Raw genomic sequence first — 10,521 nt, 5'->3', positions numbered from 1 at the left:
TTTACACCAACTGAAACCTGGTGTTAATTTTCACACCTAAATTAGGCGCACATCTCCATTATTCTGTAACACTGCGTACATATTCTGTAATTTTAAGCGTCATGTAAAGCATTAGGGTGATATTGTCTCTAAAGATTTATTCTCTTCTTAAACTCCTGTTCTCTTTCTGTAGGTGCACAGCAGTTGTGTTGTGTCAGGATTCTCTCCTTCCTGTCCTTTTCCCATACTGTGCAGCCTACCAAGTCAGGGTGGGATTTGTGTGGTGTTTGACAGTCTGGGGTGATTCTGATATTAGAGGTGACCGAGGCTTGTTAGACTTGCAGAGAGGGAGGGGGTTGAGTGGCTAGTTGTCCGCCTTTTCTGACAATCCATGACTCCCACGGCTTGGCATAGTTTAGAATTCATGCTCCTCTGCCTGCACTGGCATTCACTATAGGCACAAACCCTCATGGAAGTTTGTGGTGTACCATCCTCAGGAAAGGGTATGGGCTTTAAGGCTTCTTGTTCTTTATCCCCCTCCCCCCCATTGCTGCCCTTCTTATTAAAAGAACCACAGAATGGACCAACACAACATTTTGTAAAGCATAGCTCAGTTTTTCTCTTCTCAAGCCTTTACCTACAATTACTGTATGTTGAGGGTTTCCAGCTTCTTTTATGACTGAATGATGTCACTGGCTGTAGTTGTATGTGGTCCGTTTCTATCCCAGCAGTGGCAGAGGTATGATATAGGAGACAAAATTGGTAATTGAGTGGGCCAGATTTTAAAATATGGTTGATAAACATATTTTTCATTATTTCCAGTGTGAGTGATTGGCAATGGCGCTCTCATAGAGGGTCTTTAAGGTGCGCTAGCGTTTTCAGCTTGCGCTAAAAATCAGTAAAACAAAATACGTGAGAGAGGAATATAATAGGCATCTTGGCATTTTGCACCAGCTAAAAACGTTAGTGCATCTTAGTAAAAGACCTCCATAGTTTTCTGTAACCATCCTGAAAGTCTTGTTTATGGGTCTTTATTTATTTATTTTTTTATTTACATCCAGCATGAAAAGATTTGATTTAGATTTTCCTTGTTATCAGACAAGTGTGCCGGCTGTTAAACCAATTTGTGGAGGGGGGGGGGGGGGGGGGTAACCAGGTTCCTAGTGCCAGTTGGTTCAATATTGACATTCCCTCTAAAATGTTAACAGACTTAAAGTACTTTGATGCAGTAATGGAGGGAGTAAAGAAAATTGTGACTGCAGGATGGAAATGATCAGAAATGTAAAGGGCTTACAGATTAGCAATAAGCACAGTAACAAATATGAGTGGTGATATTGAAAACAAGTAAAGAACTAATTGAAAGATAGGAAGACAGGTTATAAATATAACATATTAATTAAAAAAGGGTGATTATAACGTTGTATATAAGGAAGACAATATAAAAGCCATATATTGAGCAGTAGACAACAGAAAAACGATATAAAAGCATTTTTTAAACTTCATTCATTGTATTTTTAACTCATGTTAACTGACCTGTAGAGGTTTGTGCCTTTTACTTTAGCAATTAGCACAGTCAATTTGGACCTAATGCATGAAGAGGCAGGGAAGGCAGCTCCTATGGTGACATGTCATCATTCCCTCTATTCCTTTAAAAGAGGTTATAAACATGAGAAGAAATGAACACCTTGAGCTTTCTTGCATCCAACAGTACGTGTTGTAAATAAAGTGTAGAGTGTACCTTTAAACAAAAATGTATTTTAGTATAAAAATAGAATGTTGCTGCAAGAGCACAACCTGTTTAGTCTGCCTATGCAGTGTGTGTGGTTTTTAAATTGTTTTATTTAGTGTAAACTTTTATCTTTAAGGACTCTGATTCCCATGCCCAGAATAGAAGAAAATCTTTAGTGGATGATGACTTCCATGTTGCTATTTTGGTTTAGGGGGAGCAGTGAATGGTAGTGTAAGCTAAAAATCAAGTACTCTGTTGCAGGCCAGGTAATAAAAGCATGATCACAGAGGGTTAGGGATGCAAGATAATGGCTGATGAGTAAAACACAAGAGTTGGGAGGGCTCCACCTATTGTCGAACATTGTTGCAACAGGTTATTAGCACTTTTCGTATCATTAGAAAATATGGGGCATTTACTCTTCAAAATTCATAGTATGAAACTATGAAAAATAATGTAATTTGATTTTATGGTTAATCTGACAATTGTTTTCCTCGGACACTAAAACATCATCACTCTTGTTCTTTGTCACATTCTGTTTCTCCAATTCAGATGTGAATGTGGGACTAAAGAATGCTTTTAGCATCTCTTTGCCTAAGTTTGTGTTTGGATCTAAGTCCTATATGGAGACAGACTGTACAACATGAGAGAAAGGGGCATTTAATGTATGAAACCTTTTGCACCCTGGCTTGATTTGCTTCAAATGACTCTGTTTAAAAACAGTTTTCTGGTACTCTTTGGGTGCAGCCTATAATATGTGAATTAGAAAGAGTGTACTTCAGATGGTTAATGTATTAAGGGGCCTAAGTAGTTAACGCAGGAATTAGCACGTGCGGAACAGGGCAGGGACTACGCCTTACAGTTAACACAGAGATAGTGCGTGTTAGCTGTGATGCAGCAAATAACATGGACAAGTGCATGCCATTTCAATAAGAGAGCTAACAATGGTGCATTGTATACAATGCAGTTAATGCATGGTTACTGTTATTGTCTACTGTATGGGAAAATGCTGGGCAGGCCCCCAAAAGTTAATGCAAAGGTTTGCAGTTATTGCATGGTAACTGCAGAACCTTACTGCACTTTAGTAAATCCAGCCCTAAGGGGCCCTTTTACTAAGCTGCGGTAGGCTCTCCGCGCTTGCAGCATGTGCCAAAGTGAAACTACTGCCAGGCCAGTGCACCTTCCTTGTGGTAATTTTAGATTTGGCGCGTGCCCATAACGCAGGAATTAATTATTTCCTCCTATGTGTGCCGATTCCAACGGTAATCACACTTGGCATGCGCCAACTGGTCCCCGTGTGTGTGGCACGTTAACCTTTACCGCTAGATCAATGGCTGGCATTAAGGGCGATGGCCAGTTTTGGGTGCACGCTGATTTCATTTTTACCACAGGTCCTTTCCCATCCTATTAAAAAACAAACCTATTTTTTGTGGACGCGGTAAAAACTGGCCCGACGCCTGTCCAATACACGCACCTACAGTACCATAGGCCACTTCTTACCGCGGCTTAGTAAAAGGACCCCTCAATGAGAGAAATCAATGTATTTGCATTATTACAATAACCTTCTCCTAGAGTCATGATTTGAGTGTTAAAGGCAGTATAATTTAGGTGGACACTGGTGTATCAGAGCACAGTCAGGGCCTGGATAAAACAGTAACCATTGTTCCAAAGTCTTTGTACATATGTATATAGGAGTAAAAAATAAATTTTTATTCCAGCCTAATCATAGGCTGGGTTGGCATTGCCAATATGTGCCTTAGTAGGGGGGAGAAAAAGAACTTTTAAAAGTGTGTTAAATATTTAGATTTTCAACTTTTCAATAATGTGAGTGCCTTCTAGGTGTGTTTGTTCTGCTTTCTATTAAAACGTAGTGGACAGTGGCATTATGAGAGCGGTCTCTACTTCCAAAAGACCAAAACCCTATTTTTCCCTGCTAGTTTTATTGCTTTAAGAAACAGAAGAGCTAGTGTATCTGTTATTTGGCTTTCAACCTGAAATTAGGTCTATATAAAGCTGAAACCTCTACATTGATTCTAATTGTGTTTTTATGATTATGTATGTTTAAATGTAATCCGCCGAAACCATAAATTGGCAATCTTCCTATTTTTATAATGTGTTACTTTGGGCTTGACTCTCACGTTGAAGGGTTTCCCCCCGTTGTAAGACAGTGTCCTGGACAAGGGGGGCTGTGGGAGTGGTTTTCTTCAATAATAAGATTGGTCCAGAGGAACAACTCATTTAACTAAATCAGTCTGCCCCATAAACCCTCTCCCTCAGCCTTTCCCCCCAACACACACCATCTCAGCCATTCTCTCCCATTTGCTCTCTTTCTTCTCTGAGCCAAGCTAGTCTCAACCTTGACTGCCTCTCCCACCAGTCAGCCTTCACCATTCTGTCTCCACTCCCCACTCCCTCTAAGTTAGCTTTCCATGAGTCATCAGGGGCCACTTTTACAAAGATGCACTAGCGTTTTTAGCGTACACTAAACATAAGCATGCGCTAAAGGCTAGAGATACCCATGTATTCCTATGGGCACCTCTAGCGTTTAGCGCATATAATCTTTAGCATGTGTTAAAAACACTAGTGTGCCTTTGTAATAGACCCTCTCAGTTTGTTAGGGTGCCTTAAAAAAACGTTGTGTTAGGCGCTAAGGGGTGCCTAACGCAGCAAAAATGACCTAACGCAGGACATGCTACAGTGCTACATTTGCCACAGTGTGCATCCTAAGCACGTGGTTTTTTTGGTAATATTTTTTTTGAGGGTGTATGTCAGGAGTGGAGAATAGTCATAGCATGGAAGCGATAACTATTTAGCACATGCACATCAGCTAACTGGTTGCCGCAGGGTTAATGCAGGAGGTGGCAAGGGCTCCCACCTTTAAAATGGCTGCATGCTAGTGGTAACATTAGTCCATGGCCACAAATGAAACTAATACTAAAAAGACTTTTTCACAAGCATGTAAGAAATGGGCTGAGTGTCAGGAAAGACGCGTGTAAGGGTGTGCTAATCCCATTTCTTTGCTTGACCATGTTTCTCCTCACTAACCTCTGGAGGCATTCTGCCTGCACTGCTTCTGGAAACGTAGCTCTGCGTGGCATTTGAGCCATGTGGTGACTGTACTTCCATGTTATTTTTACAAGATTGTGAGACCAAACTCACTGAGAGGTCACACAAAATATGTAAAAAAAAAAATCAACAAACCCTTAAAATTATATGACTTGAATACTAAATCTAATTAATCTTCCCCAATACTTGTGTTAAAAAAAATAAACTATACATAGTCATTTAAATTGCTTATAGCTTATATTTATTTGTAAAATCTAACTTTGAATGCTTTATCAATAAATTGCTTCTTGCTGTGTATGTTGTGAAATCTAAAGAGCACTACATTTTTCAGAAAAGAGGAAAGGTTGAGCTGAAAATGGGCCTTGCCACAAACATACAAACAACTTTATTGGTGCTTTGTGTGGATCTTAAAATATTTTCCTCTTTGCTCAACAAGAACAGAGTACCTAGATTTTGTACTAAGGTGGGAAGTTAGCAAGGTTACTGCAGCCTGTTTAACTTATGTGGTAAATGAATGACGCTGCTTGTTAGCCACCTCGCAAGCAGCATTATTGTACTGGGAGCATCAGGCTGTGAAGCCATGGCCCAGTGCTTCAGGGCCGCATGTTAAAGGGACCAACACACTTCCTGGGAATGTCATTTTAGAGTGGCCAGAGCATATTGCCCCAACCAAACTTCCACAACCCTAAGGTCCCTGTATGTGGCCAATTCCCCTCAACTGTAAGTGTCTCCTCCCACAACAAAGCTGTTTCCCAGACCTATCTTATTCTAAATTTCTGGTGTCTATTAGCGTGGGCACGATTAATCCCCAGTTGCTCCTGTCCTTGCTAATGCCCTCTTTCAAAATGGCGTTGGTGACCCCTAACAGTCTCACATCACAGAGCAGTCATTTAAGAAATTCAAGGTCTGTCTTAAAATACATGTCTTCAAACAGGCTTTTTGTTTGGACACCGGACTGATTCTATGACCAGATATCAGGGATATGCAGAAAACGGTTCATGTCCTTACCTTTCTATTATTTGCCTTTCCTGCTTTAAAATTGATGTTCTTTTCCTGTTTGTTTTTACTTTAGTTTTATTATATTGTTACACAACCTTGACCTATCTGTCAGATTAGGTAGTATATCAAATCCATAATAAGCCATCTGGAAACATGAACCCTAGTGGTAGTATCGCAAAGCTACAACTAGGAGTTGCCGGCATCATTTTAGAAGAGAGCGCCAACTCCTCGCACTACCAAGGATTTAGATTATGCCAGCCCTGGGGCCCTTCAGGAGGATGGGGTTCCTGCCTTGAGACAGGGGCTTTGGTTGGGGGGGGGGGGGGGTGGAAGGGCTGGCCACTAGGGGGCCCTGCTGGTTGGGGCAGCACAAGTGTGTGTGGGGGAGAGGTCCTTGATTTGAGAGAAACCCTGGGGGGGGGGGGGGGGGGAGAGGCTTTCTATCGCTATTGAGGAAGGATGCTTGGTTGTCCAAAGTTACTGGGCAGTAAAATAATTCCAGCCACTGTATAGTATTCCATATTAATGAGCTGCTTTATGTGTGTTTGCATATCATTACTATTTTATTTATTAAAAAAATATATAAACCATACCATGTAACATGGGGTGACCTAATCACCACTGTGTTTAAGGCACCCCAACCAGCGTTAAGAGCCCTTTAACTTGCTTTAAGGGGCAAATAACAAGGGTGAGTACTCTAACACAGTTCGATAACCACGCCCCCCCCCCCCTCTCAAATGTATGTAACTGAAGTGGAATCTCCATTGAGAGCCATGCAGTGTCAGAAGAAAAGGATACCTGTTCTGAAGGCAATTACCAGCCTTCAGAGGAGGCGGGGAAAGTTTGTATAGGGGGATGAGAGTTGGGGTTGATTCGGGGTTGCCTCTGTCCCCTGAACCTTACAATGAAAAGCAGTCCTATAAACAATTAATAAAAAAAAAGAAAAATCCAACAACAAAAAACAATTTATTTTTTCATCTGAATGGGTGAATGATCAGGGACACCAGATTCTGTTCTACTACTACTACTTATCATTTCTGTTCTCTGGAAAACTGCAGTAACAAGCATTTTCTACAAATGTGAATTTGAACAGCTGTTATCTATCTTGGAAGTAATTATGTCTTGTATCTTGTTGAGGAATGCTTCAGATATGTTAATGCGTAATGTTGTCTTTTCCTACATCAAATGTTTAGAGGGAATAAATTGTCCTATCTAGAATGTCAGGTTCTGCTCTCTGTGTTTTATTTTGTAATTTTGGGAAGAGCACAGTTACCTTTTGAGATGTGTGCAATGATTTTCATCAGCTATATGCCTATCTTCTTCAAACACTGAATACTAAAGCTCTGCCCAGATGCATTAAGTTTGAGATAGAAATAAGAATGGCATGAATAAATTCTCTTGGAAATTCCAAGGCTGTTTCTGAAGCTTGCTTCTCTGAGAACCTGAATGGTTTGTGGCCCCCCACCCCAGGACCATGGTTGCCCACCCCTGCCCTAATTTATAGTGGACTGGGCTGATCCAGGGATGCTGATATATTGATGCCCTTTTGTAGAATATAGAGAGTGACCTGCTTTCGGATGTAGGTTGGTGTGTTGCCAGCAATTTAAATAGCGGTCTGTTATAGGGGGTCCTTTTACAAAGCTGTACTAAAAAGTGGCCTCAGCATTCCCTAACGCGCAATAAGGCCATTTTTAGTGCAGCAATAAAATAGCTGATTTTCTAACTTTTTGTATTAGTGGCCATTCGTACCAACTGCACAGAGGAGCAGTCCTCTTGGCACCAACGCTTCTCAGGTACCGACAATGCCATAAGTGCATAAGTATTGACATACTGGGACAGACCGAAGGTCCATCAAGCCCAGCATCCTGTTGCCAACAGTGGCCAATCCAGGGCCAATCCAGGTTACAAGTACCTGGCAAAATCCCAAAACAGTACAATACATTATATGCTGATTATTCTAGAAATAAGCAGTGAATTTTCCCCAAGTCCATTTTAATAACGGCTTATGGACCTTTCTTTTAGGATGCTATCCAAACCTTTTTTTAAAACCCTGTTATGCTAACTGCGTTTACTACATTCTCTGGCAACAAATTCTAGAGTTTAATTACACATTGAGTGAAGAAATATTTTCTCCTATACTTTGTAGCTTCATTGCATGCCCCCTAGTCCTAGTGTTTTTGGAAAGAGTAAACAACTGATTCACGCCTAGCCGTTCTATTCCACTCATTATTTTATAGACCTCTATCATATCTCCCCTCAGCCTTCTCTTCTCCATGCTGAAGAGCCCTAGCTGCTTTAGCCTTTCCTCATAGGGAAGTCATCCCATCCCCTTTATCATTTTCGTTGCCCTTCTCTGTACCTTTTCTAAATTTCACCATATCTTTTTTGAGATCGGTGACCAGAACGGCACATAATATTCAAGGTGCGGTCGCACTATGGAGCGATACAAAGGCATTATAATGTTCTCATTTTTGTTTTCCATTCCTTTCCTAATAATACCTAACATTCTATTTGCTTTCTTAGCCACTGCTGCACATTGAGTAGATGGTTTCAATGTATCATCAACGATGACACCTGGATCCCTTTCCTGCTCGGTGACTCCTAATGTGGAACCTTGCATTACATAGCTATAGTTTTATTTATTTGGTTCACTTATATCCCACATTTTCCCAGCTAGTGCGGGCTCAATGTGGCTAACAAAGTTAATACATCAAAACATAATTATAGAAAATTAACAAATACAGTAACGAAAGCAGCTAAATAGGAGAATATGGATGGGAAAACAGGAACAACAAAAGGGAAGCAGACAGAAGGCAAAAAATGGGAAATCAATCAAAACGGAAATAGGGGATTAAAAAGTAATGAGGTCTTTGGGATAAGCTTTACTAAACAAATAAGTCTTTGGTAATGTTTTAAATGTTGGGTGATCCTATGTCTCTTTCAGTAGTCTCGGTAAAGCATTCCAGGAGTGCGGGCTGATGAACGAAAAGGAAGAAGCGTAGATTGTCTTTAGATTCCTACAGGAAGGGTAGTGCAGAAGGAGATAAATACGAGATGACACCGATGAATTTCTGGGAGGTAAATCTATCAAATCACACATGTAAACTGGTGCTTCTCCGTAAATGATCTTATGTGTTAAGGCACAGATTTTGAATTCAATACGGTCTTTGATGGGTAGCCAGGGAAGACGCTCACGGAGAGGCCGCGCACTATCAAAGTGAGTTTTTTCAAAGATAAGCCTGGCAACGGTGTTTTGAACCGTCTGGAGCTTCTTCAGAATATAGTGTGTACAGCCAGCGTACAACCCACTGCAGTAATCGATATGGCTTAGCACCAATGAATGCGTCAGGGTTTAGGTTCCTCTTTCCCACATGCATCACTTTGCACTTGCTCACATTAAATGTCATCTGCCATTTGGATGCCCAGTCTTGTAAGGTCCTTTTGTAATTTTTTGCAATCCTCTTGCAATTTAACAACTTTGTGTCGTCAGCAAATTTAATTACCTCACTAGTTACTCCCATTTCTAGATAATTTATAAATAAGTTAAAAAGCAGCTGTCCCATTGAGCATACTGACCATTTAACCCTAATCGCCATTTTCTATCTTTTAACCAGTTTTTAATCCACAGTAGTACATTACCTCCTATCCCATGACTCTCCAATTTTCTCTGGCACCATGCTTCAAAGGGGTCCGATGTCTGTGCTTCTTTGCCTCGACTTGAGGTACAACATTGGGGTCCCTCGGTGCCAATGAAGACAACATTTAGTCCTTGTATGGCCATTAAAGGTTAGTGCATCAGCCCTTACAGCCAACTATTTTATAGGCAGTAAGAGCTCGCACGCTAATCAGGAAGCGCATCTGCATTCTCTCACGCTAACTGATTAGAGCAGACACACCCACTCTCTGCCCCCAGACCTGCCTCCTCTGCGAAAAAAATAAGCATTTATTTTTTAGTGTGTGGTTTGCATGCATAAATTGCAAATTTTACCTTTGGATGCCTTAGTGTGTCCTATGGTAAACTACTACTACTTATCATTTCTATAGCGCTACTAGACGTATGCAGCGCTGTACACTTGAACATGAAGAGACAGTCCCTGCTCGACAGAGCTTACAATCTAAACCCTTGTAAGCTGCGGTAAACACGAGTTAGTGCTTACCACAGCTTAGTAAAAGGACTCCCTATTCATCAACTATAAAACGTTAAGAAAAAAATGCGATGAAAATGATGGATGTTTTGATGAAGATATCTGTGTCACAGGAAGTCCACGAGCTAGAAAATAGATTTACTGGTAACCCTTTTTGAGATTACAGGATTACTTTGCTCCTACTACCTCGTCATATGTGTTTTCCACTGTGCTTTTAGGCACTGATGCATTGGTCTGTGTGTGTGTTTTTAACCTTTTATTTATTGTCTTAAAGGTTTGTACACAGAATGAGAACCTATAACTCAGATCCATGCTGTAGGGATGATACTGTTATCTTGCTGAATGTTTGGATTTTTCTTTTATATATAAAAAAAAAATTATCACAATAAATTGTGAAAAAAATGTTCTGTTAACTTTGTTTAGTTCTGCTTAATATTAAATAAATTTGGTGAAGATGAGTGTTGTTTGATTTAATATTAAATCATAGAAAGAGGCGTCTACTGCATTAAATGGTTTCTCTTGTGAGCAGGGTGTCTCCAAATGGTTTAGTTTTTTCTCTTTTACTATGACAGTAATCCTGTAGGAAGACATCCCATTTCCAGCTTC

Source organism: Microcaecilia unicolor, chromosome 12 (genome assembly GCF_901765095.1).
Source record: "Microcaecilia unicolor chromosome 12, aMicUni1.1, whole genome shotgun sequence".
Lineage (NCBI taxonomy): Eukaryota > Metazoa > Chordata > Amphibia > Gymnophiona > Siphonopidae > Microcaecilia > Microcaecilia unicolor.
The sequence above is the reverse complement of the archived record's forward strand: the minus strand, read 5'-3'. Positions refer to the sequence as shown.